Source organism: Carlito syrichta, unplaced genomic scaffold (genome assembly GCF_000164805.1).
Source record: "Carlito syrichta isolate Samal-C Ts95f unplaced genomic scaffold, Tarsius_syrichta-2.0.1 Scaffold308955, whole genome shotgun sequence".
NCBI lineage: Eukaryota > Metazoa > Chordata > Mammalia > Primates > Tarsiidae > Carlito > Carlito syrichta.
In genome coordinates, this window is record NW_007253051.1 from 254,934 (window position 1) to 270,526 (window position 15,593).

A 15,593-nucleotide genomic window follows, 5' to 3' on the forward strand; every position below is an offset into this window, starting at 1 on the left:
TCATCCAGGTTGGAGTGCAGTGGCAGGATCACGATTCACCACAGCTTCAACCTCTTGGGCTCAGGTGACCCTCCTGCTTCAGCCTTTCGCGTAGCTGGGACTATAGACATGCACCATCACACCCGGCTTATCTTTTTTATTTTTTATAGACAAGGGATTGCTGTGTTGCCCAGGCTGAACTTGAACTCCTGAGCTCAAGCAATCATCCTGCCTCAGCCTCCCAAATTGCTGGGATTACAGGCATGATAAATCCACAATAATCAAAAAGTTAGCTGGACGTGGTGGCACATGCCTGTGGTTCCATCTACTTGGAAGGCTGATGTGGAAGGATTGCCTGAGTTCAGAAGGTCAAGGTTGCAGTAGCCATGATTGTGCCACAGCACTCTAGCCTACATGACAGAGTGAGACTCCAACTCAGAAAAAAGAAAAAAATTTATTCTCTTTTGTGGTAAATTCCTGAATAATGCAGTTGCATTTTTTTTTTTTTTTTTTTGAGTTGGAGTCTCACTCTGTTGCCCAGGCGGGGTGCAGTGGCACGCTCACGGCCACCCCAGTGTCAACCTGCTGGGGTCAGACGATCCTTCGGCCTCAGTCTTCCAAGTAGCCAGAACCACAGGTGCGTACTACCACGCCTGGCTAATTTTTTTTTACTTATTGATTGTAGAGATGAGATCTCATCAAGTTGCCTGGGCTGTTCTCGAACCCATGGGCTCAGGCAATCCCCTCACCTCAGCCTTCCAAAGTGCTGGGAGTATAGGCTTGAGCTTGAGCCACCACACCTGGCCTACAATTGCATTTTATTTGAAATAGAATTATTCTAATTTGAAATGGAGCAATTAAAAAATATTTACGATGTCTCACTTAATTCCCCAAATTTAAAATAATGCATATTCGCAATTTTTAAAAATGGGTCAATTCTCACTCATAAGTGGACCCTGAACTTGTACCATAATACTATAAGAAAGGGATTAGCAGTAGCCAGAAACTACCGAGGAGGGGGGAACATAACATTAATAAAGAGTACCTGAAGCCGGGCTCGGTGGCTCAGCCTGTAATCTCGCGCCTTTGGGAGGCTGAGGTGAGTGGATTGCCTGAGCCCGCGGGTTCGAGACCCGCCTGGGCAACTTGGCGAGACCTCATCTCTACAATAAGTCAAAAATTAGCTGGGCGTGGTAGTGCGCACCTGTAGTTCCAGCTACTGGGAAGGCTGAGGCAGAAGGATCGCCGGAGCCCAGCAGGTCGAGGCTGCGGTGGCCAGGAGCGGCCACTGCACTCCAGTCTGGGCGACAGAGTGGGACTCCAACTCAAAAAAAAAAATCAATAAAAATAAAGGGTACCTGATATCAAACCCCGCAAAATGAGGACCAAAGGTAGACCCAAACTTTACCTGTACAATGACCGCTTGTATACCTACCTAATCCTGAATTGCACCCCACATCTCTAAAATAAGATACTTTTTTTAAAAAATGGGTCAAGAGTTTAACATTTTAAAAACTTGTGGGTGGGCTGAGGAGTTTTTAATTGTTTGTGCCATAGCCACATGGTGGCACCACCTTAGCTGATAAACAGCAACATTCCCAGGATCAGGCCTCTTCCAAGCGGTTAAGAGAGACAATTGTGCCAGCTTTTCTTTCCTTTCCACTCATCATTATAAAAATATCTAGCCTACAATCATAGTGTCCAAATTTTCTTTATGTGGAGCTACCAGGGTTACTACTAAAAATGTATGCCCCATCAGAAATGAAGGTGAAAAGGCCAGGTGCAGTGCTCATGCCCGTTAATTCCGGCATTTCGGGAGGTCAAGGTGAAGGGATTGTTTGAGCCCAAGAGTTCAAGATCAGCCTAGGCAACACAGTGAGATCTCGCGCCTCAAAATACCAAAAAAGGTGGGAGAATTTTTTGAGCCCAGGAATTCAAGACCAGCCCGGGCAGCACAGTGAGACCCTGTCTCTACAAAAAAATTTTAAAAATCGGGTACCTGAATAATGAACATTTGTATACTTGACCCTGAATTGTACTCCACATCGTTAAAACAAAAACAAAAAAGAAATTAAAAAAATAAGCCAGACACATTAGCATGCACCTGTAGCCCCAGCTACTCGAGGCTGAGGCAGAAGGATTGCATGAACCCAGGAGGTTGAGACTGTAGTGAGCCATGATTGTGCCACTGCATTTTAGCCTGGGCAACAGAAACCCTGACTCGGAAAAAAATAAAAATAAGAAAAATTTTTTAAAAATCAAAAGAATTAGCCAGGTATGGTGGTGTGCACCTGTAGTCCCTAGCTATCCAGAAGGCTGAGGTGGGAGGATTGCCTGAGCCCACGAGTTCAAGGCTATGATGAGCTGTGATTGTGTCACTGCACAGAGTGAAACCTTGCCTCAAAAAAAAGAGAAAAGAAAGAAAGAAAGAAAAAGAAGCCAGGCATGGTGGCTCATGCCTGTAATCCCGGCAACTTTGGGAGGTGGAGACTCAGGATTGCCTGAGCCCAGGGGTTCGAGACCAGCCTGGGCAACTTGGCAGGACCTTGTCTCTATAATAAATCAAAAAATTAGCTGGACATGGTGGCCTGCACCTGTGGTTCCGGCTACTTGAAAGGCTGAGATGAAAAGATCATCTGAGTCCAGCAGGTCGAGGCTGCGGTAGCCATGAGCATGCCACTGCACTCCAGCCTGGGCGACAGAGTGAGACTCCAACTCAAAAAAAAAAAAAAGGAAGAGTGCTTGCTGCAAAATGTTAGAAAATTAATAGCAGGAATAAAGCAAAAATTGACTACAGCAATTGTGTACTTCACTGGTCTGAACTGATGCTCGCTACAGGCTGGGAGGGCTCCCTCCACAAGGCAGCCCTCATCTCACTTGGTGGCCAGAGAAATAGCAGGCATCCCACTCTCCCCTCCCAGAATCCCAGAATGCCATAAACACTAGCTCTTGCTGCTTCTGGTGATGGCACCAGTCTCATGCTTGAGGTTCTGATACAAAATACGGGGGCCACCTGCCTCTCAGCACCCCTACTCCAGCCTCCACCAATGCCATGGTGCCTCCCACCCCAAATGCTACCCCAGACCAGGTCCAGCTGTGTCCTTGAAGACTGCCCTGGCTTCCCTTCTGGTTTCAGCTCCTAGTCTGCTCTGCAGCCTCCCCACTCCCACTAAATCTGCTGTTAAGGGGCATGTGCACAGGCACCCCTGCTCAAACAGCTTCAGTGCCAAACCCTAGCCCCTCAGGAATGTACACATGCTCAAGGATCAGCTCTCTTTTCCCATGTTGTCTGCTCCCCTCAGCTTCTGAAGCTCCACACTTGATTTCCTAGCCCCTCCAACAAGCCTGTTTTTCAGACTCCTTCCTACTCTACTGCAGCCGGAGGGACCTGCAAGCAGCTCTGCCCCACCCAGCCTCACTTTCTAGAAAGGGAGACCAGGCTCACAAGCGGTGACTTGCTTATGGTACCGAGGAGTCAGAGCAGAGAAGCATGCAGTGCGGGTACTCAGCTACAGCCAGGTCATCCCTTGGCGTCCTTGGGGTGGAGCAGGAGGGGGCAGGTGTGCAGTTGGCAGGCGGGACTGTGTGGGGCCACTTGCCTCCCTGTGGACCTGCCTGCCCATTAGTCCAGCAGGTGCTGGGAGGTGGGCCGGGCCTGATGTCCCTCTAGGCAAGTTCGGCCGTGCTGCACAGTCAGGGTGAGCAGGGAAGGAACCCCTACCTGTGTCCTGAACCTGTTGGTACTGCAGGAATAAGGTGGGTGTGGGCAGGACTGTGGGGCCAAGGGGAGACAGGTTTCCACCTCTGCCTTGTTCATAAGTTGCCTGAGGGTGGGGCGGGATGGGAGGGTTGGGAGCTGTGGGTACAGAAAGAGCAGGACCCAGGATGGTCTGAGGCCTGAGAAGGGCTGCTGTGACTCCTCTTAAAGCAACACAAAGGGAGATTGTTCTACACTTACAGAAGGATGGGTGGTATAAGGAAAAAGGAAGGGAGTCAATGGAAATGTGCCTGTGGAAAAGTTGCCTTTTGGGAAACCACAGGCAAAGCCACGGCTAATATAAACAAATTTTGTTAACCAAACGAAGGCCCCTGAGACTGTCTCTGTCACCTCTGAGCAATGAGCTGGGCCAGGGTGACCACATCCGCCCAAGTCATCACACCCACCCAGCCAGCCAGCTGCCCCGCACCCCATAGTCATTTCCAGGCATATGGCAGGAGCCCTGCTGAGAAATTTCCCCACCTCCCAGGATCCTCTGGAGCCCCTGGGCAGATGAGCAGCCAGGGTCTTTGCCAGGGCCACCTGCAGGATGACCAGCTGGTGCGTTTCCACTCTCAGCCTGTTTCCTCAAACATGAGAAAACAGGGAGATCCTAATCCTTCTCCTGCTTGCATCCTGAAGGGCCCTGAGAAACCCAGGAGGAGAGAGCTTTGGACACCAAAACCCTGGAGCAGGACACTGGAGGAAAAGGCCTGGAACCCACAGCTGGGCTCCAGGCACCTGCCATCTCTCCTGGGGGAAGGAATCCCTGATGTCTGAATTTCCTGCTCTCCTCTGTCTACAAGGAAGCATCACAGTCCGTGCGTGGGCCCACTGGAAGATAAACCCATACCTGGGCCTGAGCCTGGCCATTCCCCCTCCTCTCAGGGGCTCAGACAGGTCAGTCGGACCCCAGGGCCCTCTGATGCCTCGGCCCACACCATGGGACTGCTCAAAGCCAGGGCAAACTCAGCACCAGGTCCAATCCTGGACTCCAAAGCAGACAGGCTGAGGCTGGGACTCAGAGGGACTTGCTAAAGCCCTCACGACCTTCACTCCTGAGCCCGGCTGGAGCCAGGCCTGGGCTGGCTGCTGGTCCCAGAGCTGAGTCTGCCCTGCTGTCTGTGAGGGCTCCCACAGCTCCAGCCTGGAACCCCCGCTGCACCCTCACCCAGCGCACCCACCTCCTGCCTGGGCCTCTGCCCCAGCCTCTACCCCACGGCCGCAGGGACGTTCCTGAAGCAGATCACCCATCTGCTAGGTCCACACTCCCTCACTCGACCCACCCACGAGGCCCCCAGACTCCTTGAAGGGACCCCAGCGCCACCCACGGGCCCATCACTCTCCAGCACAGGCGGCCCTCAGTCACAAGAGCCTCTGCCACTCCCCGACTGAGCTGTTCCCCGCAGGCCGAGCCCCAGATTCCCTGAGAAACCCACCCTCGTGCCCTGTCAGGAGCTCCTGTTCCCAAACAGCCCGAGCTGGAGCCCCGGGCCCAAGCGACAGCCGTCTGGCCTTGACGCTGAGCCCCCAGACACTCCCGTGACCCTACAGAACACAGGAGACGCAGGCCACGTGCTGCCCAGGGGTACAGCCACTGACGGAGTTTCACCACTTGGAAGGAAGGACAATGGAGAGGACGCTCAGGCTTCAACTTATGCCCACTGTGTGCCTTCACGCAGGCCACGGGGCCCCTTCTCCAAGCAGTCCCGTCTATGGCTGTGGCCACGGAGGCCAGGGTAGGATGGCTCTGCCCCTACCTCAGCTCCCAGTTGGAGCCCGGAATCTGGTCCCATCCCTGCCATCCTCTGGGCTGGCACTTTGTGCAGGACAGCGTGGCCCTTTAGCGACTGATCTCACATCCTGATGTCACTGTCACCTCGGAGCAAATCACCCCAGGGAACGGGCTGCAGACTTGGAGGTTTCCCTTTCATATCAGATTCAATTGATTTGTTTCTCAGCACAATAACATTTGTATCTGCTGCATTCTGGCTCTCTACCTGTCAGGAAGCTCCAGTGTTTGGGTTAGTCAGAAATAACCAGGAAAGGAGATGGAATCCCAGGAGCTAGGTGACTAGGGCCAGCCTGTTCCAGCCTTGCTGCTTTGTGTGTGGTCTGCAGGCCAGCAACACCGGCATCACCCAGGAATTTGTTGGAAATGTAGACTCTTCAGCCTTTACCCTAGACCTCTTGAGTCAGAATCTAAATTTTAGCAAGATCCCCAGGGGAGGGCAACCCCCTTGGGTCCCCTCCTGCTGTGGGAGCTTTTCTGTCTTCTCAATAAATTCTGCTTTCTTGCTTAAAAAAAAAAAAAAAGATCCCCAGGGGATTCATGGGCACATGGCAGTTTGAGGAATGCTGGTCTACACAACCTGCTCACCTCACCAGAGTGACCCAGGGTCAGGCACTGACATTCCAGGACTTTTCAGTTTCTTCCATTGCCCTGAAGGATCTTGTCCATTTATCTCTGGATGAAATGTCTTTTCCTTCCTTCATACAAGTGTCAGCTTGGTCTGTGGACTTCAAGGGCTCATGGTTCACTCCCTAGCAAGGATCAGACTCTGACCCATAGCCAGAGACAATGCCCATGAAGTGGGGGAACCTGGGTCAACCTAACATTCAGACATGCTTCCTGGGAGCTGTTGTCATTCATACTTTACACTACCTGGAAACATACAAGCTTGTCATTCTGAATAGTGGTTGTCTTTTCTAGATCCCTGACCAACTTTAAGCTTTAAAAGACATAAATTTAGCTGGTGCAGTGGCTCATGCCTGTAGTCCCAGCTACTACGGAGGCTGAGGCAGAAGGATTACTTGAGCCCAGGAGGTGAAGGCTCTGGTGAGCTGTGATTATGCCACTGCACTCCAGCCTGAGTGACAGAGTAAGACTCCAACTCAAAATAATAATAATAATAATAAAGAATAAAAGACATAAATTCACATATGGACGCTAAAGAGCAGAAGAGGAGGGAAGGCTGCCCAATTTCCACATTGAGAATCTCAAACTGTCATCAGAGTGGTGGTTCCAGTCACCCATGATGATGAAGACTGACATATATTGAGAAGTTTCTACAAGCTTGTATTGTTCTCAGCACTTACGTGAATCCACAGGAGAGGTCAGGTGCTTTGCCTTAAAATGCACATCTAACAAGTGGCAGAGATAAGATTTGAGCCCTGGGCATCTGGGCTCCAGGGTCTATGCCTTGGCCCCTCAAAAGAGAGAGTGAGAGTGAACACTAGGCATTTGAGAGGGAGATGGTGGCTGGAATAACAGCTATGGCCAACTACTCAGTTAGATGCAACAACATAGACACAATTCTAAGTGGAGATTTGTGAAAATAGCACCCCTTACAGGGATCTATCAGAAGGAAGGAATCTTAAACCTTCTATGGTCCGGAACACTAAGGCAGCTTTATTATATCCAAGGGGAAATCTGAAAGTAGCCATCCCTCTTTGAATTTTAGGGACCATTTCCCAGTGAGGAGATTGTGGGAGACTTGGGTCTTTTCTTCTGCTTTTTTTATAGTTTCCTATAAGACATATGTATTAACATTTGTAATAGAAAGAAACATGGCTGAGCACGGGGACTCATGCCTGTAATATCTTTGGGAGGCTGAAATGGAAGGATCACTTGAGGCCAGGAGTTCCAGACCACCTCTGTCTCTACCAAATAAAGAAAAAATTAACCAGGGGTGGTAGTGCAAAAAAAAAAAAATGTTATGACCCATGCAAAAGAGTCTGGACATGAAAACATTAACAGTAGCTAGGAGAGGGAGGATTTAAACCCCAGCAGGCAGGACCTTCCTTCCCTTTATTCTTCCTCTTTCCCCTCCTCCCTTTTTCTTCCCCTGGGGGGCGGGGGTGGGGAGGTATATCATCATGGCTTCTTACATATCTGGTGAGTCTGAATTTATTTGAAGCCAGTCTTCGTCATGATACCCGTCTGGCTACTGAGTCCTTTCTTTTTTTTTTTTTGAGTTGGAGTCTCACTCTGTGCCCAGGTTGGAGTGCAGTGGCATGCTCACGGCCACCCCAGCTTCAACCTGCTGGGCTCCGGCGATCCTTCCGCCTCAGCCTTCCAAGTAGCTGGAACTACAGGCGCACGTTACCATGCCCAGCTAATTTTTAAAAAATTTTATTGTAGCGACAAGTTCTCGCCAAGTAGCCCAGGCTGGTCTCAAACCCGCAGGCTTAGGCAGTCCACTTGCCTCGGCCTCCTAAAATGCTGGGATGACAGGCTGAGCCACCGTGCCTGGCCCACTGAGTCCTTTCAAGCTGGCTCCCAAGTCCTTGGGCAGGCCCTACGAATCCTGTGTGTTTCTTTGCTTTCTGGCATATACGAGTACTATACTTTCTCTGTCCCAGACCTAGAGGCAGTTACTACTTCAAGGAGCCTTTGGGTGTTTTATTCTTTTCTTTTCGAGTTGGAGTCTCACTCTGTCACCCAGGCTGGACACTGCAGCCTCAACCTGCTGGGCTGATGATCCTTCTGTACCGGAACTATAGGTGTACACTACCATGCCTGGTTAATTTTTTGATTTATTGTAGAGATGAAGTCTTGCCAAGTTGCCCAGGCTGTTCTCAAACCCTTGGGCTCAGGCAATCCCCTCACCTCAGCCTCCCAAAGTCCTGGGATTACAGGCTTGAGCCACAGCGCCTGGCCTATTCTTTTTTTTTTTTTTTTTTTTTTAGGGACACAGTCTCACTCTGTCACCCAATCACGCAACCTTGAACTCCTGGGCTCAAGTGATCCTCCTGCCTCAACCTCCTGTGTAGCTGGGATTACAGGTGCATGCCCACACCTTGTTGTTTTGTTTATTTGTTTGTTTGTTTGTTTTTTGAGTCAGATTCTCACTCTGTCAGCCAGGCTGGGGTGCACTTGCAGCTTCACAGCTACCACAGCCTTGACCTCCTGGGCTCTGTTGATCCTCCCACTTTAACCTTCCAAGTAGCTGAGACTACAGGCAGGCACCACCATGCCTGGCTAATTTTTTGATTTACTGTAGAGACGAGGTTTCTCCATGTTGCCCAGGCTGATCTCAAACTCCTGCTCAGGGTGTCCTTTCACCCTGGCCTCCTAAAGTGTTGGGGATACAGGTGTGAGCCACAGCACCTGACGGTTTTACTCTTTTAAAAACAAGTGTTTCAGTTTCCTCTCATTCTTTGCCTGGCGTTCCTTTCTCCTGTGGTTTGTTTTACACTCTATCTTCCATTCTAGGGGCCCTCCTAGGACCTGGGAATCCCTGACTGTCCCCTCATATTTCATGTTTCCTGGGAGCCTGAGTATTTTGATGGGGCTTATCAATGGGCAGACTCCTCCCTGGTGGGTGATCTGGGGCCAAGCTGGCCTTTCACTGGGGAGGGTCCCCTCATATCTGTAGCCAAAGTCTTTTCTCTGGGGCACTTCCATTTCTCCATCATAGGATCTTCTAATCTCCTTCCTGAGGGTGGTGGGCACAGGAGAAACCTTACTGCTGGCATCCTGGTAGCGTGTCAGGAAGGGGACCAGAGTTCCCCAGCAATAAATGTAACTGTTACTCTCTGTTTTCAGCCCTGTACCCAATTTTTGCCCTCTACTATGCCTGTTGAACCGAGACTGGAGTTTTCTGTTCAGTTTCTCCAAAAATGAACCCCCGTGACCTGCTGCCTATGCGCGCTGACGCCCCAAGGACTCTGAAGGGACAATGGCTTGCTCCTTCTCAGGATTTCCTCCACAGGCCCTGCTTTGATCTTCTCAACTCTCCGCCTTAAAGAAGCATGCTGATATCTTCCCCATGATCTTCTCCTCTTGTCCTTTTGGATTTATCCCTTTTTTATAACCACCAAGTAGTTTTGATAGGGTGTGGGGCAGAGAGAGGAGACCCTTGTGTGCAGTCAGTATGCCAAGTGTAACCAACCTGGGGACGGTCCCATAGGCATCAGTTGTCTTGATGAAGTTTCCTTCATCCAAAGTGAGACACTTCATCTATCTCATATATGAGGCATTACCTAGAAGTTTGAAAAAAGCATGAGATTGTTGCCTCTTATGAAAGTTGATCTTATGAATTAAGTCATTCTTGTCATATCCAAACAAAATGGAGTTGAGAGGCCAGGGTAAAAAAGCACTCAGGCTGGGCTCGGTGGCTCAACCTGTAATCCCGTGCCTTTGGGAGGCTGAGGTGAGTGGATTGCCTGAGCCCGCGGGTTCGAGACCCGCCTGGGCAGCGAGACCTCATCTCTACAATAAATCAAAAAATCAGCCGGGCGTGGTAGCACGTCCCTGTAATTCCGGCTACCTGGAAGGCTGAGGCGGAAGGATCGCCGGAGGCCGAGGCTGCGGTGGCCGGGAGCGACCACTGCACTCCAGTTTGGGCGACAGAGTGAGACTCCAACTCAAAAAAAAAAAAAAAGCACTCAGGGCATACAACACTGCTCCAAGAAAGTAATTCTCTGCAAGCCTGGCTGCTGAAACTGCCGGCCGTAACCTGAAACCTGTTTACATAATAGCTGCTGAAACAGCCTGCTGTGACTTGCTAGTGTTGTCCCTGCTGTCACTCACCAGCCAGAGCTTGCCAGCTCCCAAAGTGAGTTGGAGTCTCACTCTGTCGCCCAGACTGGAGTGCAGCGGCCACTCCCGGCCACCACAGCCTCGACCTGCTGGGCTCCGGCGATCCTTCCGCCTCAGCCTTCCGAGTAGCCGGAATTACAGGCATGTGCTACCATGCCCGGTTGATTTTTTGATTTACTAGTGCCAGTGAACTGTCTTTCAAAACAGTACCTAACATTTCTCCTTTTTGTAAAACCTCCAAGTTCCTCTTTGTTCTTGGGACACACTGAAGACCACCTAGTCTGTGTGTATGCCCACATTGCAATTCTTGCTTCACAACTAAAATGGTAAATTTAGAAATTCATCTCTAGGCCTTGCTTGGTGGCTCAGCCTGAATCCTAGCACTTAGGGAGGCCGAGACAGGTGGGTTGCCTGAGCCCGCGGATTCAAGACCAGACCGGGCAACTACAATAAATCAAAAAATTAGCCAGGTGTGGTAGCACGTGCCTGTAGTTCTGGCTACTAGGAAGGTTGAGGTGGAAGGATCACTGGAGCCCAGTGGGTCAATCCTGGTGTGGCCGTGAGTGTGCTACTGCACTCCAGCCTGGGTGACAAAATGAGACTCCCTCAAAAAAAAAGTGAAATTAATTTCTATATTTTATTTATTTATTTTTATTTATTTATTGTTTTAAGTTGGAGTCTCACTCTGTCGCCCAGACTGGAGTGCAGTGGCCACTCCCGGCCACCGCAGCCTCGATCTGCTGGGCTCCGGCGATCCTTCTGCCTCAGCCTTCCGAGTAGCCGGAATTACAGGCATGCGCTACAACACCCGGCTGATTTTTTGATTTATTGTAGAGATGAGGTCTCGCTGCCCAGGCGGGTCTCAAACCCTGCGGGCTCAGGCAATTCACTCACCTCGGCCTCCCAAAGCGCGGGATTACAGGCTGAGCCACCGAGCCCGGCTAATCTCTACATTTTAATTTTGACTTTGACACTCTGGAAGTTGCTCTTGTGGCTGTACCTAGCTGCTCCTGAAACCTCTTGTGAGGATTGATGCCAGCCCTATCCCTTCCTGTGTCAAATTCCTCAAAAATAAATCCTGTCAGGATTTTCACAGAGATTAACTGAATTTAGAGATTAATCTGGGAGACCTGAATCCTGCTGTTCATGAATGGGTACATCTTTCCATTTACTCAGATTTTCTTTATGTTCTCTGTGACATTTTGCTATTTTAATACACAACGATTGCTCTAGATCTGTGTTGTACAAATGAGCTGTTTCAGAGTCAAAAGTCCACAAGGGGCAAAGACAGAGTAGGCAGGTGAAACATTTCAGGTAGGGCCCCTGCATCCAGAGTGAGCCAATTCACCTGTCTCATATATGAGGTATTGCCTAGAGTTTGAAAAAAGGACTTAGTGCTAAAAAGGCTTGAAAATTATCACTCTAGACTTTTAAAAAAACTTGTAGTAAAATATACATAACATAAAACTTATGGTCTTAATCACTTTTTTTTTTTTGAGTCAGTGTCTCACTCTGCCACCCTAGCTGGACTGCAGTGGCATGATCACAACTCACTGCAGCCTTGACCTCCTCAACCTTCTGGGCTCAGGTGAACTTTCTACTTCAGCCTCCCATGTAGCTGGGACTACAGGTACGTGCCCCCCACATCTGGCAAATTTTTTAATTTTTTTGTGGAGACAAGGTTTTGCTATGTTGCCTAGGCTGGTCTCAAACTCCTGGGCTCAAGCAATTCTGCCCCCTCAGTCTCCCAAAGTGCTGGAATTACAGGCATGAGGCACTGAGCCCAGCACCATCTTAATCATTTTTAAGTACACTGTTCAGTAGTGCTAAGTACGTTCACATTGTTATGCAACCAATTTCCAGAACTTTTTCATCCTGAGAACTGAAACTCTATGTCCAAGAAACAACTTCCTGTTCCTTTGTCTCCCAGCACACACCCCTAGACTTTTAAAAAGACAAATAAATGGGTGACCTCTGTTGCAACCACAACAAAAATACCCACATGCTTGTTGAAGAATACTACCTAAATATCAAAAGAGTTGGTTTAAAAAAAAACCCTATGTAAAATAATTCAAAACTTTCTGAACTCAATGTGAGGAATAGTTATTCAGGTTATCAGGTTGTGCAGGGGTCCATGGAGCTTTTTTAGAATCCAGAACATCAAGTGAAGTGTGTATGTACTCCTTCCTCTGGTTTTGTTTTTAGTGATAATCAGGCACTCTAAAGTGTTCGGGAAAGCAATCGAGCCCGCCTTCTCTCTTTATTATGGAATCTTTGTAATCTTCAAATTTGTTTTCTAATTTGTTGGGATACAAAAAGTTAAAATAATGGCATCGAATTTTTTTTTTTTTTTTTACTCACCTTTTTTTTTTATTGTGAAGTTGTGGGGTACAGTTAAGGGTTAGGTATACAATTGCGTTTCATTCAGGCACCCTGTTGATATGGCATAGAATTTTATCTATATTCTTGTAAAAAGTCTGAACAAAACAGAACAGGAGTTCCCTCAGCTCCCTCTGTGCAATCCTGCTGGTACCCTGAGGGTCAGCTGCCCCTTCCCCTAAGGGCATGGCCATAAAGCATCTGTTTTCATCTCTCTTGGCTAGAACTTGGTCAAGTGGCCACACCTAACCCAGAGCATATGGGAAATGTAGTCTGTATTTTTCACGGCCATGTGGCTGGCTAAAATTCTATTCCCATGAGGAAGAGGAGAACAATTCAGAGGCAAAGCAAGCAATTTTTGCCACATTTAGCTCTTCCTGATCAGCTGGCAGGGATGGCTGGAAAAAGCAGGGTGCTTTGGGTAAACTACAGATACCTTTGAATTCCAGCTCCTCCAAGCACTAGCTGTGTAGCCTTTGAGGCATGACTTTCTGCCTCTAAGCTGAAGCATCTCCTCTGAAAAAAATGTGGACAATTTTTCTTATTTTGTGAGGTTGCCTGGGGATTAGAATATGCATAATGCACATATAACAATAATATATGTGAAATCAATAGCTGGTACTCACCAAATAGGGTTTTCATTATAGTTAGGTCTGTCAAGTGATTAAACAAACAAACATTACTGACTTGTGATGGTTCCTTTTTTTTTTTGAGTTGGAGTCTCACTCTGCCACCTGGGCTGGAGTACAGTGGCACACTGCTCACAGTCACTGCAACTTCAACCTGGTGGGCTCAGGTGATCCTTCCACCTCAGCCTTCCAAGTAGCTGGAACTACAGGCATGCGCTCCACATCCAGCTAATCTTTTGATTTATTGTAGAGATGAGATCTCACCATGTTGCCCAGGCTGGTCTCGCAACCCTGGGCTCAGGCAATCCTTTCTCCTTGGCCTCTCAAAGTGCTGAGGTTACTGGCTTGAGCAATAGTGCCCAGCTGTGATGGTTACTTTAATGCATCACCTTGGCTGGGCCATGATGTTCAGATATGTGGCCAAACATTCTGGATGTTTCTGTGAGAGTACTTTTGGGTAAGATTTATATTTAACTCAGAAATTTGAGTAAAGTAGATTGTCCTCCATAATGTGGGTGGACTTCATGCAATCAGTTGAAGGCCTGAATAGAACAAAAAGACAGACCATTCCTGAGCAAGAGGGAATTATGCAGTAGAAAGTCTTCAGACTTGAACTGTGACATTGGCTTGTCTTTGGGTCTCCGAACTACTGGTCCACCCTGCAGATTTTGGACTTGTCGGCCTCTATAAACATGTAAGTCAATTTCTTAAAGTAAATCTCTCTAAATATATACACTCTTTTTATCGGTTGCTTCTCTGGAGAACCCTGACTAATACAACAAAACCTATGCTTACTTTCCAGGGTATATTCAGACACTGGACCTTTGCACTCTAAGGTATTTGTAACAGTGATTTCCGCTTTGTCGACTTTTTTTTCCTTCTTCATCAAAAATTTTAGGGCCAATTTGCTTTGGTGGGGACATGGGACGAAGAAGAAGAGGAAAGAGAGAAAATTCTTGCTTTTGAAAATGGATCATAACTTTAACCCTCCAAATGAACTTTTTTTTTCCCTAAGTGAACTTTTGGAATTCTATCCTAAGAAAACATGTATAGATGTGGAAAAAATTTTAGGTACAAAGATTTCAGTCTCAATGTGCTATGGCTTGACTATTTCTCCCCTCCAAATCTCATGTTGAAGTTTGATCCCCAGTGTGGGAGGTGGGTCATGATGGGAGGTGCTTGAGTCATGGAGGCAGATCCCCCATGAGTGGCTTGGTGCGGTCTCGTGGTAATGAGTGAGTTCTCGCTCTATCAGTTCCCAAGATAACTGGCTGTTAAAAAGAGACCGGCACCTTCCTCTCTCACCATGTGATCTTTGCACACAGGGGCTCCACTTCCCCTTCCCACATGAGGAGAAGCAACCTGAGGCCTTCGCAGAAGCAGATGCTGGCGCCATGCTTCTCATACAGCCTGCCAACTCATGAGCCAAATAAACCTCTTTTCTTTTCAAATTACCCAGTCCCAAGTATTCCTTTATAGCAATAGAAATGAACACAATACAAATGAGCAATAAATGGCATTTATTGAGGTAGGAAGATCTGGAAGCAACTTAAATGTCCCAGAAAAGGCGTGGCATAGAAATGATCTTTGTGAAGGATTCGACAGTGATTCCAATATCAATTGGAAAATGCCAGTAAGTGAAGAAAGCAGGTAGCTATTTACATATAATTGTAACTTTTCATTCAAATCTGAATGTTTATCAACAAGAGATTAAGACAAAATTAAGGCGCAGACATGGATGGGGAAATGAAGCCTATCAATCATTTAACAACGGACCAGATTAAAAAGCTGTAGCTTTCCTTTCAAAACAGCTAGATAATACTGAAGAAGGATGACCATCCTGTTTCAAAACTTTGGCAGCCACTGCTCTACTGACACAAGAAGCTGACAGACTTACAAATGACCAGCATATTGATGCGTACTCCTCACACCAGATTATAGACATCCTAAATAACAATGCCTCTTGATTTCTTTTTTTTTCTTTTTTTTTTTGAGTTGGAGTCTCACTCTGTCACCCAGGCTGGAGTGTACTGGTATGCTCACGGCCACCCCAGCGTCGACCTGCTGGCCTCTGGTGATCCTTCTGCCTCAGGCTTACAAGTAGCCGGAACTACAGGTGCGTACTGCCATGCCCAGCTCATTATTTATTTATTTATTTACTGTAGAGATGAGGTCTCATCAAGTTGCCTGGGCTGATCTTGAACCCGTGGACTCAGGCAATCCACTTGCCTCAGTCTAAGTTCTGGGATTACAGGCTGAGCCACCGAACCTGGCTGCCTCTCGACTTTTTTTTTTTTTGAAT